This window comes from Trachurus trachurus (genome assembly GCF_905171665.1).
Source record: "Trachurus trachurus genome assembly, chromosome: 22".
NCBI lineage: Eukaryota > Metazoa > Chordata > Actinopteri > Carangiformes > Carangidae > Trachurus > Trachurus trachurus.
Genome location: NC_139907.1, coordinates 29873954 through 29895584, shown reverse-complemented (window position 1 = coordinate 29895584; position 21631 = coordinate 29873954).

The window sequence follows — 21631 nt, the reverse complement described above, 5'->3', positions numbered from 1 at the left end:
GCAGTTTTAAAGTGTTTCTTTGTCCTGACAAATATCAGATTAATCTTATCATAAATTATTTAATAATGCCTCGTCCTGTGCTTTACCACCATACAGTACAAAACAGTGCTATTTTACATGTAGTTCAGACTGAATCCGTATACTAATGCACAGCCCTGGGTGACAGCACTGTGGTTTCTGAATTCAGCATACTTCCCAATGAGAGATGTGTTTTTGTCTTGACAACTCAGTGCATGGAAATGATTTGAAAAGAGCTTAACCAAACGCATTAGTTCCACTGTGTCTCACACTGATGCCACAAACTCACATGTGCATAACAGCATAACATCTGTTAAAGGGAGAAAAATCATCTTTCCACTCCATATAGATTCCACGTCTATACTAAACACTTTGAGAAAGTGTGTTTACTTTTCATCCATAAAGGCAAAAAAAATGGCTGCAGACAGGATTTAGATCAAAGCTCCAGAACGTGACGACCCTCCATAAATTACAGTAACACGTTCTCCTACCTGCTACTGCTCATGTTTGAGTGTGGGGTTAACCATGTCATCACCACACTACTTTCCAAGCTGAGCAATCTCATGTTCCAGCTCCACCTTCACTCCAAACCATTAATCTCCACATCACCGCCCTTTGTAAGACCTGCCTTCACACAAGGAACACAGAAATATAGCTTGCTCGCTAAACGGCTGAATTACACTGAAAGACAGAAAGATCCCGTTTTAAGTTGCATGAAATGACTCCTCTGGCTGTTTATTTGATGTAATTTGTAACAAAAAGCACTATTTTTGCCACTTGTCATTAAGGTGAGGTTCAGGGGTCTGGCCTGCAGTAGGAGCATGGCAGCTATTGCTGATGAAATGCATACTGCGTGATGAACAACTTCCCTTTCCTGCCGCTCTGCAGCTGTAACAGGGCCCGCAGCTCCTCGGGGCTGTAAATCAGAGCCTTTGTACTCCAGAAGGATCCTATCAGCCACAGGTGTGGGCTCTGCCTGGGGAGCAACAGCCCAGCGCTGGAAATACTAAAAACTGGAGAGCAGCAACGAGCCTCAGCCAAACACAGGAGGAGAGGAGGATAGTGAGACAAATGAGGCAAAATCCAAAAGAAGTGAGTATGCCAAGTATGTCAGGCAGACTGGTGTTTTAGTTACACAAACAGTTCTCAGAGGCAGAACGGCTCAGGAGACAAAACACCGAGGCAAATATCAGTGTGTGGAACGAATGATTTCTATAAAAGGTGTGGTCAGTGGTTGTCAGTGCATGACTGAGACCGTGTTCTCTGATTTGCTCTGGTTAAAGTTTGGTTACTAAAGAAAGGTCATGGTTATGCTTCACATTATTGTCACTGTCAGACAGCTGTTCTATTTGATTGAATGCAAACATGACATAGTGGTGTTGTCAGTGGTTTCAACAACCTGCATGCTACATTCATTCCCTATATTATGCTTTTGGGGTTTTCCCCTACCTTTATGTTTTTATGCCTTCGTGCCAGTGCCAGACAGAGTCTTCACATTTGGAACAAACATTCACTTGGCCTCAAAAGGTTAAAGGTCAAGGTCAGTGTGGCCAGACATAGCATAACTTTGCACAACAATAATGCTAAAATTTGGCAGAAAGGGTTCATATTTGATATGACTGAATAAATGGATGTAATGTTGGACTAGACTGAGTGGGAGAGACAGACAACCACAAGGAGGCCATTCTATGTTTCTGCATGTCAAAGGTCTGGTAGGTTATCAAGTCAAGTCCACAGTAAATGACTTAAACACTGTTCCTGAAACACCTGGTTTATTCTGGGCTTTGGTTCTAGAACTCATCTATATCACTATGTACATCTAACACATTCACATAATGATCTGGCACAGTCCTATGGTTGGGTTAGTTTAGGAGATTTTTTGTTGTTGGTGCAAACACAGATCTCCTTTGCATTCAAATAAGTGAAAGTACTGCAGGTTTACTTTTTGGTGTTGGTGTTTGTTGACAGCAAAGTAACATCATACTGGGAATGGTATTTCCTGGCAGAAGAATTCAGCATTTAAAGCTTATTTCCCACATGTACAATCAACAGAGAAACATGTGCATATTTTATGTTCAGATCCTGACAGAAAGACAAAATCTGTTTTGATGTCACAAAATAATCAGGTAATGGATGTCATATTTACCTACCAGAGGCATGTGCTGCCCCCAGAGGGCTTCCATGGTTTGGCCAATCAGAGGAGAGTGGACCGTTGAGGAGGTCTGTTTCATTCAGATCCTCCTGGGGCTGCAAAACAGGCAATGTGAGACAAATAAGGACGTGAATCATTCAGGAGTCCCAGAATGAAAAAACAGAGCAGGAAATTAGCATAAAACGTCCCCCTCGTGGACAGCACATACACTTTTTCAAAACCATCGTTTTGTCAAAGTTGTCATGGAGATCCTCAATAAATCAACAAAGTATGAAGGTTGATAAAAAAAGAGGAATGTGACACCTATGGGGAGCAGAGACAGCCTCAGAGGGAGAAGCTCAGTGGACGACAGAAGAACTGCATTAGTCCATGTTCACATTTAATACAAAGACTACCACTTCTTCTACATGAACCGCAGAGGTTTCTGTCTCAGAGCTTTGATGCTGGGTTATTGTAAAGTAGAATAAAACATTATTATAAGAAACATTCTTTTGTTTTCTCTCTGCAAATTAAGTGAATTATCGTTTTCTAAAGAAACAGCCACACCCACTGTGGTTTAACTCGGCCATCCCATCTGCCACCAGAGCAGCCCTTACACCCACAGACGTAGAATGAAAACTTGAGTAAGTTGAACATACCCATGGTGAGGGGAGAGTGTGAGGCGAGGTGGGGGTCATAGAGATGGCTGCTTTCTGGACACCAGCGAGGGGAAAATTCACCGATGAAATGTGGCGCAGACCCAGAGAATGCAATTTCAAGCTTCCACATCTGCAGGAAAGATGAAACCAGGTTTCTAATTTTACAATGATGATGTCAGTGAGAATACATGACAGCGCTGGGTCACGGTGCCAAGTCCTGCTCCTCATGTTTCCTCCCCCTTAGTTTTGAAATGGGAAATAAAGCGAGCAGGTTGTTGGCTTTTCCACCCCAGAAGGCCCAAACTAAATGTACAGTCCCTGAGACCAATGTTGATATCCATCCTGAGCAAAAAATCTAATGCTCTCAAAATAATATCCCTCACTACCAGGATTTTAACTTGCCTCATGCTTCCTGGATTTTTTTTCTATACTTATCTTTGCTGTTCATTTTGTTTTATTAAGGTTAGGTCTAAAGAGATAGGAATGTTTATATGTCCTACTGGTTTGATGCCATTGTTGAGTGTAAAAGTCTTTGTTGGAGTCTGAATATATCATTTAAGTTTCTCATATTTAAGTTGAGTTGTTTTTGGATTGTGCAGTTTAATTACACATATAACTTGGCAGCTTGTTTTGAAGATAATATATTGTTAATTTTCCTTCTCACCTCTTTCATTTGTTGTTGTGTCTTTTCATCTGTTTTTCTTTTTTTTCTAATAGCTTTAAGTCTGTTTAATCTGTCCATTTTTTGTGATTGTGTTCGTTTGTTTGGCTTTGTTTTTAGGTTATGTCACAATTAATTTACCTCATATTACAACTTTTAGTGTGCCCTATATATATAGCTGGGTCTGTGTAACATATTGACTTGTTGTGTGGTGAAGAGACTGGTTCTTGGGTTCGAGTGGACCAACGCAATGGGTTGTCAGTTAAAACAAGATACAAACCAGTTGGATCCCGTTAATTCTCATTTATTCTTAAACTGGTTGCTTTCTGATAGATTCTGATTCTGATTCTGAAGGAGAAATGAAAGAACAAAATATCAATCCACACAACTCAAACATCAGGGTCAATTAGCAACTGGACAAAAGGATACTTAATCTAAGCAAACTCAGTTCAAACTTAATAAAGGATAGAAATTAGCATCAATATTCTTCTTTAAAGGGACAACGAGGAGTTTTGGAAAAGCGAAGTGTTTTCACACTACATTTATGAGCCTCCGCACCGTGAAATTCTTTGACCGGCGCAAGACAGACTCATGTTTTCATTCATCAAGAATTAAAGTCAGAGGTTGGAAGACGATCACATACCGTCGTAGTTCCCACCATAAACGGAGATTCGGCGGCGTTATTCTCATGACTCGCCACGAAACCGAAAGTAAAGAAACACTGGTCGGCTCAACCAACATTTCCACCACCACTAATAATAACAAAATAATGATAGAGAAAAAACGATATATTTATCGAAAATGGGCCCATTAACAAGTGGTAGTGTAGATTCACCCACATTAACGTGAGACTTTTTTATAACCAAATAGAAACTCCTCGTTGTCCCTTTAACTATAAAATATACTAGGTGTGTGGAGCAGAAATAGATTACTTACATTATATAAACAGTTTAACAACTGGGGATGAGGGGGATGAGGCCAGCCAGTCTCTCAGTCCAGTCAGGGCAAAAGGCCTCACACAGGTGAGCTGGCTCTGGCTGCCTAAATAAACTCCAGGACTCCGCCCTCGAAGGAGGTGAGGTGGAAGGAGGTGGGGATTTGCAGTCTGTCTGTCCATCATTCTTTCCTTTGAGATATCTGTTAATACCGGTTTTGATCAAATCACATTAAATCTATATTGTATCTTTTTAATCAACACTTCAAAGCCCAGTGATCGGATGGCAGCCACTCTGGTTTGACATCCTTTTACTATATCCCTAATTTCTTTCTGCTTTAGGAAGTGATCAGTTCTGGAGTAAACAGAATGAGTTGTTGATTAAGTCTCTTTGCTGAGGATGTAGGTCCCTCTACACATCAAAGAATCTCAGCTCCTCCCATATTTATAATTTTCTTGTGGGTTTCTTATATCTCATAAAACTACTCGTATCCAGTCGCAATCCATTAGCATATTTAGATTTCTCTGTCTATTTAGACCTCTCTTTAATTCCCTTAGTTTCTACAGCAATAATATCAAATAACGGTTTATCTTTTATTTCTTTTTTCAAAATTTATCAGCATAATCTTGTACTTAAGTCCTAACCCCATAGGCAACCCACTGTTGCTGGTCGATGGACTCTCTACTTATCTGGACTCTCTCTCTCTATCTGACCTGTCTAGCCTCTACCTGGTCTTTTTACTAAGCTTAACCAACTCCTTTCTTCATTGCCTAAACCCAACCAATGGGACAATTACACTTCTCACTCAAAGTCACAACTCAACTTCTCACTGGGAACATACAGTAGGACCCTATTTCTAAAAAAGGGTTCTATGTTCCCCGGTCTGAACATACAGGGATGATCCCCTCATAATTAATCCTGTTTTCATTTGACAGTTGACTGTTTACTCCTCCCACACTTTTTCAAATATCATCTCCTCCACCATAAACTGTTGAAGGTTGACAGTAGTTGACCATGGAATTCTCACTCCTTTGGGCTTTAGGCTTCACATCAAATATATTTATTGAAAGCTCTTAACAAAATATGGATCAAAGCAGTGGATTTTTACAGTTTAAAACATGTTTTGGCGGAAACTATTATGTCTGCATGATGTCTTAAGAGCCAATGGACATGGGCAAACATTGCACTCAGAATCTATTGTAGCTGTTGTAAGCAACTTTCATAAGATGTAATGACAAAGTTGTTATTGTAGTCCAGAGCTCCTCCATGTGGTTCTTCTGTGCTTCCACCAGTACATGAGATTGAGTGTTAGCCTCTTTGACTCAGTACTCTATCCAGACTGGAACAGCTCCCTCCTGGGACAAGTGGTGACCTCATGTTCCCCTGTGAAATGAACCACAAGCCAATGCACATGGCTTTTAGACAAGGCTGGAATGACTTCTGACTACAACACTGTGAGATATCACTGTTTTGATGGTGGCGTGCATCGTTTACGTACAGATTGTATTAGTCTATGTCACATTTGAGGAATTAAAGTACATACAGTAGCTGGGGCACATACTTTAAGTTGTCCATTTATACTATAGCACCAGATTTTTCCCTTTTCATTCCAGAATAAGGCAATAAACCACAAGGCACATGTGGTGAGAAGCTCAGAGATGACAGCATTGTTATCCCATGGTGTATCATTACACACCACAACAAAATAGAACAAGATGGCCAACAACAGCCATAACAATTCAACACAGAGGCAAATGAGTCATAGTCAAAGCAAACAAACAGGTGTGATACCATAAAATCCCTCCTTGAATACAAACAGCAGCAGGACCACAAGCTGAGACCTTCAGTCAACTTAAAGCATGACCTCAGAGATTCACACACTGAAACACTTCACAGCTATGATGCCATTATAGACACAAACAGGGTTCCAGTGGACAAACCACACGCCCATCATGAAGGTAGTTGTCCAAACAGCAAGAGCCCTGAGACGATACAGTACCAGTGATGTCACTGCAAATCCTTTACAAGAGGAATTAACTCTTGTTTTTAGTCATTATTATAGCCTCTTCTAAATCAATCAATGCTCCACAAGGCTGACAGATTCAAGTGTAGGAATAAAGTTGGTGGAAACTACACCAAGCACGTATTAGAGTGAACATAAAATCAGTTAAGAGAACTCCAGAAGCACGAGAAAGTCCAAAACACGATCCAACAGGGAAAACACCACCAGAACTGGACTCAATGTGGATAAGCAACAACATTTCACATACAGACGTGTTGCCATCAGGCTAAGCTTTCATGCTGCTTTAATGTTTTTTCATCAGAGAAAGTGTATAGCTTTGAAGTCATCGCAGTAGCTGGTTGTTTAGCTCCCAAGATCATGGGTGAACAATCTTATCTGAATCTGTGGTTTGCAGAATTTTTCATTATTCTGTCTGGAAGATAAAATGTGGTCTCAGAGAGAATACGTGTTTTATTGGACAGTTTACCAACAGCACTGCCTCCATGAACTTTGGGGTTCTTGTACAGTTAACATTCAGTAAAATAAATACTGTTATAGGCCATTGAGTAAATATGATTTTGGCATAGTGTGTGTCAAAAAGCTGTTTAGGTGGGGGTAAAAGTGTTTTGTGGTAAAAGGCCATTGCAGAAAACTGCAGACTGAAAGCATACCTTACACAGGTTTTTTATTTCAGGAATTAGTGTATTTCTTGAAATACACTAATGAAATCGCACAATAACTGAAGGATTACACTGCAACAACCTCATATCTAAATAACCATGATGGTCTCTTGTCCTCTAACAGACCGTTAAAAAAAAATCGTGACTATTCTCCATTCTTCTGCCACCTGTACTGTTATCGACACCCCTACAAATCTTCAACAAAGCCCCATGTTTTACATACATGAAGGAACATGTAACATCCTGCGCTACCCTAAACTCACATATGTGGTCAGTCATGAGATCCAGTATTAATGAAAAGCAAAGTTGAATATTAATAAGTGCATGTAGTTAACTGATCAAAAGCATTATTCATGATGCTATGATTAGGAAGTCTTGTGTAGCCCGTCTGGCGATGTTGTTGAACTGATCCATGCAAAGTTAGTGTCATTTTCAGTCAATGCTGAGGCAGCACTGGAGGTTCAGCTCAGTGCACTTCAGACAACTTTAATTATCTCAGATGGTAATTCACTTTCACAATCAACAAGGCCATGTACAAAACAATAAAAACAGAACATAAAACATGCAAATTGACAGGCGTCGTGAGTTCGGCCAGAGACAACAGAGGCACACACTCCTTGTGTGGCAGCGTTCATTCAGCAGATTGACAGCAGAAGGAATAAAGGAACAAGAACATAATTTTGTTTTCCTCAAGAGAAACTGTGCAGCACCGTCCTGAGGGCGTTAAAGTGGGTGAGGGTGAAGACCTTCTCTTCAGAACAGTGGAGCTGTAGGCATGGACAGGTTGCAGATGAGTTCAGGGGTGGATTAGCAAATGTACACGAAAAAGAAACACAGGTGTGTATGATATGTGGCTTTCACTGTAAAACATGCCATCTCCGGTTTCCACAAGGGGGCACTATGAGTTAGATTACATTTTGAAATAGGCTATTGTTGCATTCTGGGCAAGACTCTTATCAAACACAGAAAGGTTGAAGCCATTTGGACAGTATGGGCCCTAGTTTCTTAGACCGAGCGAAGTCTAAGCTCAGCGCAGCTTCGCCACGCCAACGGGGCTGGACCAGGTCCATTTCGCAAGATTCGTGGGCCGCGCAGTCAGACTTAGACCAGCGTAAACCCTCCCCTCGTCCCTCCCACCGGCGCAAACGGCGAAGAGGGAGGAGAGAGGGCGGGAGGGAGACAGGAGGAGGAGAGAAAGGCGTGGAGTGGGTTTGACACAGCCGAGTCAGATCTTCACCAATCAAATGAGCTCCTCTCCTCACCTTTAACTGCGCGGAGGGCGATGCGCACTGCAAGTTTGTCATTTTATACTTGGACTGGACGGAGACAGCGACGCCAGAGGCCGAACCTCTCCCCGGAGGAAACAGCTGTTTCCCCGGAGGTCCGAGCTCAGAGTGACCAACAATGAGTTTACTAATAATAATACAAATATCCTTAATCAGGTTTGATCTGATACACTGAGAACCCCTGCCCAATGAAAGAAACAACAACTAATAAACTAATAAAGAAACTCACATTTATTCAAACCCTGTAAGCAAGATGAGAGGTATAATACAACATAAACAAACACCATGCGTAACGGATGGTAAAGGACGCTCTCTCTCTCTCTCTCTCTCTCTCTCTCTCTCTCTCTCTCTCTCTCTCTCTCTCTGTCCTCCTCTCTCTCTCTCTCTCTGTCCGTCTCTTTTTTTCTCTCTTTTTTTCTGTGATAGAGATGCTGAGTATACGGCTATATACTGACTATCTGATACCGAGGCTGTGGTGGACTAAGAGAGATGAAGATTTGTGTTTTGTTTTTCATTACGGCTGCCTGATGCGCTAATGAATTAATAAGTAAATAAATAAATAAAGCGATCATCACAAGGGCAGAGTGGTATCTCAACACGGCAGCGACATGCAGTCATCCACCCTCAGTCCTGCTTGGGACATCCACAGCTGCTTTTCAGTGCCAGTTCGTCCCTGCTGTGTTAATTCAGGTGGAGTTTCCTTTACGCGCTGACAGCCTTTGATCTCTGCTTTGATCTGACGTCAGATGTGACGGGACAATCTATATAGATATAAATTCACGTGTTGATTCCATTAGTTGCATTAAATAGTGGTTATTGTGGATATTTATTGCATTGAAATGTGTCTGGAACTGTGGAGATCTGCCTGTGAGGTCTTGGTGACGTGTGTGCACTGCAGGTCAGTCAGTCAAACTTCCACTGCACCTGCTGCGCTCCGCCCTGCGCTGAGAGTAGACCTGGTTGGAGGTGGCGAGCTTTCAGCGCACCCTCGGCGAGACATTTTCCCACGAAACTTCCACTGCACCAAGCTGAATCTGTGACGCCTCCCCCTGCTGCGCGGCCACGCCTATCTCAGCGCAGCGCGATCTACAAATCTCCCAATCTGACTTTGCGCTAGGCTGCGCTGGTCGAAACTTGCATTAGACCGGCTGCGTTACCTTGCGCCACCTGCGCTGCGCCAGCAAACTAGGGCCCCTTGTGTTCGTGTGAGAGTTCTCATGGTGAATTATCAAAAATGGCAGTGTCACCATGGCCACACTCATTGATAAAAACTCAAGCTTTGAACAAACTTTAATCACAAAGGTCTCAGGATCAGGTTGATCAGTTCAATTAGGGGTTGGGTTAGTTTTGTGACTTTTTGAACATGTTCAGACAATCAAAAAAAGCAATTCAGTTTTCCTTATAAGAAGAAAGAGAAGAAACATTCAAAAAACAATTGGATCCCCTCACTGTAAGGTGACGTAAGGTAAGGCCTTAATTAAAAACACAAACTAAAAACAGTAAGAAAGACCAGGAGACTGCTCAGGTCTCTTGTAAGAGCTTTTAACCTTTCCACAACAATCAAAGAAACTGATCTGTAATCCATTGGACAACATCTATCAATGGCTGTCAATTTTTCTTCACGGGGTCATTCCTATGTTCCCACAGCCTTATGTTCCCACATTTCTAACTTTTGTTGTCACTGAAAATCAGGCCCTATGTTCCCACAGCCCTTTGGTCCCACCATTGGTTGGGTTTAGGCAATGAAGAAAAGAGTTGGTTAAGTTTAGTAAAAAAGACCCGGTAGAGGCTAGACAGGCTAGATAGATAGAGTCCAGATAGGTAGACAGAGTCCAGTGGGACCATACGGCTGAGGGAACATAGGGCTGTGGGAACATAGGCACGCTCCCCAATTCACCATGTAGCCAGTTAGCTAGGTATTATGAAGAATGCTAACATCATCACACAGGCCTGCTGTAGCCCTGCACACACAGCACAACACAAAACCTGCAGACATTTCTGACTAAATGATAGGTCTGGTCCCAGGCTGTTGCGGTCTCAAACAGTGTTTGTTTGGTTTTTGTTTAGTTTCTCAGTCCTAGTCTCCACATCTGTAGAAGCTATGAGTTATTGAGAATTATTAAGTGTTGACGGAGCGCTTTCTATTTTAACCCTACCCTCTTACCCCCGCACCCCCCACTGAAATAATCACAGAATCTCATCTCACTGTAAGAGGTAGTGTTTTTCTAGTCTTTATAGTCTCTCTGTGGAACATACTTGTTTATACCACTGGTACATAGAGTTAGTAGAGAAATCCCCCAGTGTTTGCTACCCATAAAACAGCCCTCCCTCTCACTGCCTTTACCACCACATGACTTGAAAACAGATGCAGTCATAAAAGCGTTTATTAGGGAGGCACTGGTCCCTCTTTAACGTGAAGGTTGCACCTGCTAGCCTGCTAGCCTGATCTGATCCCTCCTCTGCTTTGCAGGAGAGGGACCCTGGTGTTTTAACACCTTCTGGGAGTCCCAGGTGCGTACTCTGGCTTTTGGCCTTATTTACTTCTTCATGTTTTATATCTTATTTGAAGAAAGTAGAGAGTAACAAGGAAGTGTAGGTGACAGAGATAGATGTTCCTACACACAGGCCTGTGTTAGAACATGCACTGTGATTTCAGTGCCTGAGTGCAGCATCTACATTTCATCATCTGCAACGCTCTAAACTTGTTCATGAAAATAGAGCTAAAACTTTGCCACTAACCTGAATATGAGACTCGGTTCAAGGTCCGATAAAGAAATATATATATTCAAATAATAGCTCATCAAATAATTCCTCTCACCTGGTTAATGTGACAACTGCCTCTGAACTTCACTGCACGGGTTCTAATATGTCACTTTCATTTTCACGAGCTCTCATCTGTGAGACGCAAGTGATGTTTTCTTTATGGTGGAAAAAAAACCTAGGTGATGCATATTTTGATCGACAAAATATTGAAACAAGTTTTATTTTAATATCACATGAGCACCTCACTCTCTAAAGAAATAACTATTACAATGAACAAGCGAATGGCCATTATTTAGCCTAGGCTCCAGAGCCGCAGGTTGCTGACCTCTGATCTAGACAGTAGCTGGACACAGTCATTCAGGACCAAGAAGAGACCTACTCTCCTGAATTACATTACAATCTGAATATCCCATAGTGTTCTGCCTCCTGTGGGATTCCCAGCTGACCAGAGCCGGGATGTGATGCTGTATGTAATTCCTTCTGTGTACTCTGGGTCTGTCCCAGGGTCTCTTTGCAGTTGAATGTGCCTCCATTCCACCTCCAGATGTCCAAACCACATCAAATAGCTGCTTTTAATGAGAAGTATCAGCAGTTGTAATCCATGCTCGCTCAAAATGTCTGATCTTCTCACCCTGCTCCTGAGGGGAGCCCAGACTCTGTGCTCAGATAAACAACACTCATATTCACTGACAAGACAACACACATCCATCGATTAAGACATTGGCCTTCAGTCAATTCACTGCAGGCAAAAATGCATCCCATAACATAGGAATCACTAAGTGTGGACTGTAGGGGTTGATGGGACAGGTCATCAGAACATGATGCCTAGCAGGCTGCTCTGTCATATGAGAGCATCTCCAAGGCATGTTAATGGTATATCATGGCATCAACACTCATTTCACCACAGAAGTGTTTTACAGGTATTATAATGATGTGCATGAATGTTGTTAATTAATAGGCAGAGGAGCCGAAGGAGCGTGGGGACAAGGGAAGGGGTGTTGGATAAGAGTTTAATAATAACTATATAGTGGAAACTACAAGCTCATGACTGATTTAAGTACCGCATTTAACCCTCTGACACATGTTCTCTGCAAAGTAAACAATGCTGTTCCCATTTTATGAGTCTGACTCATGGCTTACTTAAAAAGCCTTCACTGTGCACTTAAATCCATAACTCCCATCAGGGGCCATCTGGGGTGATTTGATGCCAACCATCTTCACCACTCATTACAGTCAGTGCACTTCTCTGGTGCAGACAGACAAATCAGAGTTTAAGGTTCTGTCAACGACTGTCACTGCCAGATGTTGCAACAGGCTCCAGCATTACCATGATGCTGTATCCACCACTTGTACCCTAATATGTTAAATACCAAGTAAAAGTAAATCAAATTAAATGTCCACTCCTCAGTTCTTTTGTTAATTCTCAGGAAGTTTTGAATTCTCTTCACCCTTTTCTCTTCAGATGCCAATTGTTTATTTTCCTTGAAAGTTTAGTTCAGTGAAGTCAGTAAGTTTCTTCTTTTCTGTCATGATACAGAGTTTCAGTTCAGTCTAGCACCACATTTTGTTATTTTGCCTCTGGTACACCTGTCATCTGAAAAAACAACAACCTGCATACAAACTTCAGTTAAAGCAGAAGTGAGTGGTCCGGTCGTTTTCGCTAATGCTGCGTTCCAGGCAGGCTTTTGAAATCGTAAATTACAGCTTCAAGTCACAACTTACGACTTTGTAGCGTTCCAGGCAACCCACTCGTGTTTTTCCGACCTGTTTTACCGGTGAAAGTCACTATAACGGCCACTCGTAACTTCTGACCCGTGAACTCGTATCAGATCGAACTGGTACCACTTCACGGTCGGAAAAATACGAGTTTCCTTGAACGCACCATAACAGTCCTCGTCGCTACGTCACCACATTCACGGCGTTCCTTGGCTGCACACACAGCCCTGCATGCCGTTCTCTCTCCTCATTGGATAAAAACTGTAGGATACGATAAATGTTTTCTCTTCGGCTCAGAGCAGAGCAGAGTGACTGACAGACCCGTGTTTCAGTCCAAACACTCTATGTAAGTGATTGCTGTCGGAAGATATAACTATTTAAGACTTATATTAACACAAATATATCACTCACTTCTGCTTTAATGTCCACATTTCTTTTAATGTTGTTACGTCAATCTCATGGTTATTTTCTAACATTTTATTGTTGCTGGTATAAATATTCACAAACATAATAATAAACACAGTAATGCAGTAATGTCTCTATCTATTTTACAGTGCTTCTGTTTTAGTTGCATACAAAATGTTTCTCCATTTGTATCTTTTTTTCTCCACAGTTATATATTGAGCATGAGCTAACAGGTTTTGAAGCCAACAATACAAAGAAAACACACGCACCGTAGAATTGTCATGATAAAAAAAAAAGACTTTAACACTCGATTTGAAGAAGTTTAAACAAGACTTTGATGACACACAAACAAAAACTACAGAATGGGAGGTGTAGGTCACAGGATATAACATGGGTAGTTTTTAGTGGTAGTGTATTGACATTATCTGACATTGACGGTTTTTGGAATTACACACACATGACTCCATAGTTGTGAGGTTTTCACTCCAGTCCATGGTGGTATGACGCCCCCTGGTGGGCTGGTGAGGGTAATGACAGCCTCACCGGAGACACACACATACCAGCAGTTACTCTAGAAACTTGTATTCACCAAGAGGACCCATGGGAGACTAGCCTGTCGTTTGTGAGTCGGCTAATGGGGATCCTCAATAAACATTAAAGGACAGTTCCAGGGAAATTCAACTTGGGGCTCTAGTTTCCTAATATTTTAGGTCTAAATGGTGGATTCTGAAGATTTTCTTTTTAATTGCTCCTGTTTTGCGGTACAGTAGTTGTCTGTCCCCGCATCGCCACGGCAGTGATGAATGGGAGCGGACAGCATTTCCATTGTTGAGGCTGTTTACATCCCTCATAACCACATTTTTCCCCACAGAACGTCAGATGGCTTCCAACACCGAGGGGTTTGTTTACTTCAAGAAAGCCGACATGTTTGTAAACCGAGCTGTAATACAAAGTCTCGTGCAAGAGTCAAGTTGACACACTCAGAATTTTTACAGGTAGAATAAAGCTTCAGACCACCTGTAAACATAGTTAGCTGTCAGGTTGATTGTCACACGAGACTTCATGAGACTTTGTATTAGCTCTCCGTTTACAAACATGTCGGCTTGCTGGAAGTAACTAAACCTCTGGGTGCATGTTTGAGTCGCCATCTGACACTGTCTGTGGAAAAACACAACTACCGCAAAACAGGAGCAATTAAACTGAAAATCTTCAGAATCCTTCCTTTAGACCTAAAATATTAGGAAACTACAGCCCCAGGTAGAATTTGCCCGGAATTGTCCTTTAAACAATAAACCACTTTTTCCACATGTTGCTGATGTTTTCTAAAAAAAAATAATAATAATAAAAAAAAAACAACAACAACCAAAACTCCAGACACATCTGTTTGTAAGTGTTCAGTGTGTTCGTTGAGAAAGGTCATGTAAGTTTCCATTCATCATTACCAGCTGCTCTCCAGGTGCAAACAGTAAATAGCAGTACAATACATTTACTCATGAACTTTGTGTTTACAATTTTAGGTAGTCAGTATTTCACTTTTTTTCTCTCTCCCAGATTGTAACCCTCTGGGAGATTCCTGGATGTTGCACAGGTGTGTTTATCCATTTGCACTATTTCTTTCTCGCCCTAGGTCTCGGTGCCCAGCCATGTCTCTCTAATGACAGCTAGTGTGTGTGGGCGTGACCTTACCTAAAAGAAAGGGGGAGAATAATAATAGTGAAAATAGATTAAGTGTGCATCAATTAATGATTGTAATTAACTGAAATTGAGATCATTTATATCCATTTAAACAAAATCATTTGAGAAACATCAAGAAAAATAAAGTGTGGAAAATGTGTGTGGAAAATATATGTAAAAGATATATGTAAAAAAAAAAAAAAAAAAATGAATTCAATACAAAAATGTGGATGGATCTTTCTAGGTGAAAGGGACTCTGTTGTTGCTGGCAGAGAAATGGGGGGGGGGGGGGGGGGGGGGTTGATTATTCATTAGTATTCATTACATGTTTAAGCAGCTCCATCTACTGGTCAAACATAGTCACTGCCTGGGCCCAAGTTCAGGACAAGACATGTACAAACAGCAAAAAACAGTAGAGACAGTAGAGAGCTTTGTTGGTCCTAGCTCCAGCCTGACATTAAAAGAGTTCAATTAGTAGAGTCTATAGTTCCAAAAAGACAGTCACATTGGCATATGCAGAATTCAGAACAAAATAGAGTCAAGAGCACATGCATGGCTCCCAAGATGGAGGAGAGGTTGCTTGTTTGAATCTGAGTTCAGCTCGTTTTTAGAGATTTTCTGTTGAGCCTCTGTAGTTTCCATCTGCAGGAGTCTTGAAGAGGAGGGACTCCTCGTTGGATCAGTGGATCATCATCAAGAGTTTGTTGCCTTTTTTAAAGTTGTTTTGTGACCCTCCACTAAAGCTCCAAAAGGGAGCAAACAAAAAAAAAAGGTTAAAAACAAGGGCTACTGAGAAGCTGTGAACTAGTTTACACTAAGAGAGTCCTCAATCATCACTTTCTAGAAGAAAAATTCAAAAGAAAAGAAAAAGTTCTTGGAGGAGGATGTCCTGACGTTTTGCCTCATCAGCTTCATCAGAGGAGGGTTAGCGTCACTTATGTCTGAGAAATGGGAGGTCAGACTAATGGACACAAATAGGAAGTCGCAGAGACGCCATGCGTAGTTTTTTACGACAGACAAACCTACCTGGTGGCAACAATAAAACGGCTGCATTCGAAACAGCACAAGTGCTTTTATATTACTACATGCTGCATTAGTAGGCTACCTTATGTACTGTATGTGGTCAGTTTACCTAATTGACGCCTGTTTGAAAATTTGCTCGGAGGTTTTTGGAGAAGTGCAGAGCCACCAGCGACCGGGAGGGAGAGCAGCAGCTGTGAGGTGACTGATCGGTGAACCAGCGTCTTCATGCCTTGGAGAGCCGTTTAACTTACCCACAGAGTTTTAGAGGTTTACCACTGGCTTGTTAAATTATTTAGAGAGATAAATGTTGGTCTCATTGATGAAATATGAACTGTGGCAGTCAGATTAGTTTGTTTGAATGAAAAGTGAAGCTTCAGGTGCGTGCTGAACAGAAGAGCAGCGCTGCCTCGGGGCTCTGTATGTATAGAAATCACCACATTTTCATCAATAAATAAATGTTTTACAATGAACCAATCAGTCCACATTTTATTTTATTTTATTTTTATTTTATTAAAGAACCGTGTGAAGTGGAGGACATTCGTTGACGGCCTATGCACCCAAGAGGAGCAATGGGCTTAAGTCAAGTAAGTCAAAGTATGTTTTGTGAACACATAATAGAAAATCAAATAAAAGGTTTGTTTTCTATTTTTCTATTTCCAATTTCCAAACGAGAAATGGGAGACGACTCATTTCCAGTTTTTTGTTTTCCTACATCAAAACGAAAAATGAATGGGGTGGTGTTTAGCTCAGTTGGTAGAGCACCTGCCCCAGGCGTCACCACAGCAGCAATGAATGGGAGTGGACCATTTCTACGCTGTTTAGGCTGTTAAAAACGGTCCACTTCCATTCATCGCTGCTGTGGCAATGCGGGGACAGACAGAACTACTGCAAAACAGGAGCAATTAAAAAGACAATCTTCAGAATCCTTCTTTTAGACCTAAAATATTAGGAAACTAGAGCCAGAGGATGAATTTGCCCGGAAATTGTCCGGTTATCATAGTTGTTACTGTAGTTCTGGAGTTTTCAGGAAGTGATCATTTCAGGTTCAGACAATGCTCAGCAGACATAACCGCACTAAGGTCAAGAGGTAACTCAAGAGAAAAGGAGAAGGGGAAGCTGCCAGTAAGTTGCATCCACTCTGTTACCGTATTCAACCGAGTTACCAAACTGAGGTCTCAACAACACATTTTGTCCTTGACAACAACATAATAGAAACAGAGGTCTGTAGATAGTTAACTGCACATGAATGTCTTGCTAAGAGGTAGGCTACCCAGAATTCTGTTAGGGGAGTCGGATTTTAACACAAAGCATCGTTTTCACAACAACATACGACTACAGTACATAGTATGCAGCCTTGGCCTTGTCTCTTTTGTTGTGCAAATGCAAGTCTGCAAAACAGTTAACTGACTGCATATAAATGTGCATGAGCTTCCTGTGAATTCAGATAAAAACAAATCACAACATATTTTGGTGCTACATTGAAGATGTGGAGGTCCTTTGGGATGCATATGAAGACATTCCAGACCTAACAACTTGAATGCAACTTAAAAGAAGCGTAATATATCATTTTTAATGTGTGATTTTGATACTCTGATACATATAAATCTGACAAGGAACTATGCAAACGCGAAACAGACACTTAATTCCTAAAGCAGTTGAAGCAGACCCCGGCCCTGCTGTGTTTCTCCTACATTCACTCAGTATCTGTGGTGCTATTGGATTATAGGCCACCGCAAGTACTTCATCCATTCATGATAGTGTGGCAAGGACAATGTTAAAGCAGAAGTAAGCGATATATTTGTGTTAATATAAGTCTTAAATAGTTATATCTTCCGACAGCAATCACTTACATAGAGTGTTTGGACTGAAACACGGGTCTCTCAGTCCCTCTGCTCTGCTCTGAGCCCAGGAGAAAACATTTATCGTATCCTACAGTTTTTATCCAATGAGGAGAGAGAACGGCATGCAGGGCTGTGTGTGCAGCCAAGGAACGCCGTGAATGTGGCGACGTAGGGACGAGGACTGTTATGGTGCGTTCAAGGAAACTCGTATTTTTCCGACCGTGAAGTGGTACCAGTTCGATCTGGTACGAGTTCACGGGTCAGAAGTTACGAGTGGCCGTTATAGTGACTTTCACCGGTAAAACAGGTCGGAAAAACACGAGTGGGTTGCCTGGAACGCTACAAAGTCGTAAGTTGTGACTTGAAGCTGTAATTTACGATTTCAAAAGCCTGCCTGGAACGCAGCATTAGCGAAAACGACCGGACCACTTACTTCTGCTTTACGTAATATAAGTCTTAAATAGTTCTATCTTCTGACAGCAATCACTTACATAGAGTGTTTGGACCGAAACACGGGTCTGTCAGTCCCTCTGCTCTGCTGTAAGCCGAGGAGAAAACTTTTCTCGTATCCTACAGTTTTTTTTTTGTTTTGTTTTTTTTTTAAGTATATTTTTTGGGCATTTATGCCTTTATAGATAGTACAGTTGAGACAGACAGGAAACGGGGAGGCAGAGAGAGGGGGAATGACATGCAGCAAATGGCGCCCAACGCGGGACTGGAACCAGGGCCGACTGCAGCGAGGACTGTGCCTCTATACATGGGGCGCTCTAACCACTACGCCACGCGACGCCCCTCGTATCCTACAGTTTTTATCCAATGAGGAGAGAGAACGGCATGCAGGGCTGTGTGTGCAGCCAAGGGATGCGCGTGAATGTGGTGACGTAGGGACGAGGACTGTTATGGTGCGTTCAAGGCAGCCCGTAACTCGCGTTTTTCCGACCTGTGAAGTCATACCAGTTCGATCTGGTACGAGTTCACGGGTCGGAAGTTACGAGTGGCCGTTATAGTGACTTTCACAGGTAAAACAGGTCGGAAAAACACGAGTGGGTTGCCTGGAACGCTACAAAGTCGTAAGTTGTGACTTGAAGCTGTAATTTACGGTTTCAAAAGCCTGCCTGGAACGCAGCATTAGCCCAAACGACCGGATCGCTTACTTCTGCTTTAAATAAGGGGGAACTGAAGATAACTAACCAGTCTACCATCTATTACTCCCATTAAGCTGGCCTGCTCTCCCTGCTTCCCTGCCCACCAGAAGCTGACTTCATCAGCTCTTCTTATAATTTACATGTTTTTCCATATTCTGTGTAATAAACTGTTGTCTTGTCTGTATACACTTTGCTGCTTTTAACAGCCCCCTCCTGGTTTGAGTGCATGATTGAACTTAAATGTTGTTTTTCAATGTTTTTGTTTTTTTAATGTTTGTTTTTAGTGTCATCAATCAATCAACCTGTCTGTCTGTCTGTCTGTCTGTCTGTCTGTCTGTCTGTCTGTCTGTCTGTCTGTACCACATCTATGTCCCGTCTGTCCGTCCTGGGTGAGGGATCCTCCTCTGTCTCTCACCCTGAGCTTTCTCCTGGTTTCTTCTCCTGGAGTTTATCCTCAGTGGATGTGAGGGTCTTAGGACAGAGGATGTTGTTATGATGCTGTGTAAAGTCCTTTGAGACAAACTGGTGGTTAAAATGGGTTATACTAATAAAGTTGCCTTGCCTTGCCAGCTGTGGATCCTCAGAGGTTTGATGAAGACACAATTTCAACAACAAAAAACCTAGTTTTAACAATAACAAATAAGAGCTGGCAACTCTTTCCAGCCAACGTTCTAATGTTACTCTGGTTCTGTCCTTGGCATGCTGTTGTTTCATATTACTGTAACATGCTCCTTCTTGGCAAGATCATTTCAATATGGCATGAAGTTCCATTGCTATACTGATGATAAGCAGCTATACATCCTGTTTCAGACAAATGAACCCAAATACATGTCAAATCAAATTTCGGATGCGTATAATCACTGAGAGCACCTTCATAAAAAAAGAACCTGATGATTCAACCTAACTGATTCAAGAGCTTTTTTTTCATCTGGGTCATCTCTCTGTTATGCTGAGATAGTTCTCCATGCTCTTGTATCTTCTAGACTGAATTATTGCTTTTCCATATTATCTTATTAGTCTTTTTTTGTGTGTGTGCTTGATTTTATCATTGTGTATTGAGAACATGTACAATGATGATGTTGCACTTTAAATAAACTGATTGATTGAACATATCTGGTTTATCACATCTGACTACAGGCGCTGATAACAGCTCTCATATTATTTGATTTGCTCTTACTGTAAATAGCCCAAGTTGATATCTTTGCTGTTTTATTGCTTTGATTGTTCTGCTGGGTTAGAGGATTTCACGCTGGAGACAAACCACACTAACAAAATAAAGTGACAGTTAGTAGAAAAAGAATATAGTAAATATTTAATGATGTTAAGCCAAAAAATAAAAGCCACTGTCAACAAACTGTGTCTCTGCTTCCGTTTTTATCTCACTGTCTTTCTCATCTCCCTTCATCTCCTTCTGAGAAGTGACCTTTGACCCTTCTATTGCCCAAGTTTAATGCAACTTCCTGCTGGATGAGCTGCAGATATTGCCAAGATTAATACAAACACACACACATGAGTTTTCCCCCTCCATCAGAACACACACACACACACACACACACACACACACACAGAGAGACTGTTTGCATACTTTGGGTACACACATATTACTTCATACGTACCTCCAGAGGAAGGATGCTGTTACAAAAATAAATATGATGGTACACAAAGAACATCTTTGTTTTCTCTCAGTTGTTTTCATTTTCACCTGACAAATGTAATTATTTATCTCCTAGTATCAATAAACACAAACAACTCACATCTAGCCAACAATATCACTTCACAGAGAACTGAACAGAGACAGAACAGCTGGTAGAAGCTCAGGCAAAGCATTTCTAAACAATAATCAACAGTAATGTGACAGAAGGTTCAAGTAGTTAAACGTAGTTTTATATATTTTATTTTTTATGATTAATATAATATTTCTAATAGGTTTTTATTGTTTCAAGTTGTCTGAGCTGACCACAACAGAAATGTAATCAATAACTGAAACAGATTTAGCATTAAGACTGACTGTTTCCACAGGACAGCTCCTCTGACATGATGTGTGCTACCTACAAAACCTTGATCACATCAGCATTAAACCTGCTACACAATGGTTGATGTTGACTACTTTGAGCCAGGTTTCCTAATTTCCTTCTATTGTATGTGTGAACCAATAATTTGATCTGTCAGGATGCCAACTTCCAAATCCTTATCCTGTCCAAAGGAGCAGCTGTGGCTCAGTACAGATCCCTGGCTCTTCAAGGTGATATATAATGCAAGTCTATTGACCGCTCCGACTAGCACAGACAGATTCAGGCATGACTCCACGTCTCTCCTTCCTACCTCTATTTAGAATTGTCCCTGCAACGGAAATGGGCTCTATAGGCTTAGGCTGCTCTCACTGCAGCCAAGAAAAGGTTTGCCTCCAGATGGCAACCACTGCATTCCTTGGCTCGGCAACAGTGGGCCAGTTCTTTTTTCCATTTTGTCCAGATGGAGGGGTCTGTGACCTGAGTGAACGCAGCCAGGCTGAAGATTCTGACTGGATGCAGCTTACAGTTTGGTTCAGTTTGACCAACCTTCTTTTTCTGTGCTGGAATGCAAGCGTGGAGCCCTAAAATCTCCACTGACTGACTTTGCCTTGTCACTACCTGGTGCTAACAGGTTCTAGAAGGTGTTCACAGCTGCATGTTACTAACTTAGCTCATTTTCT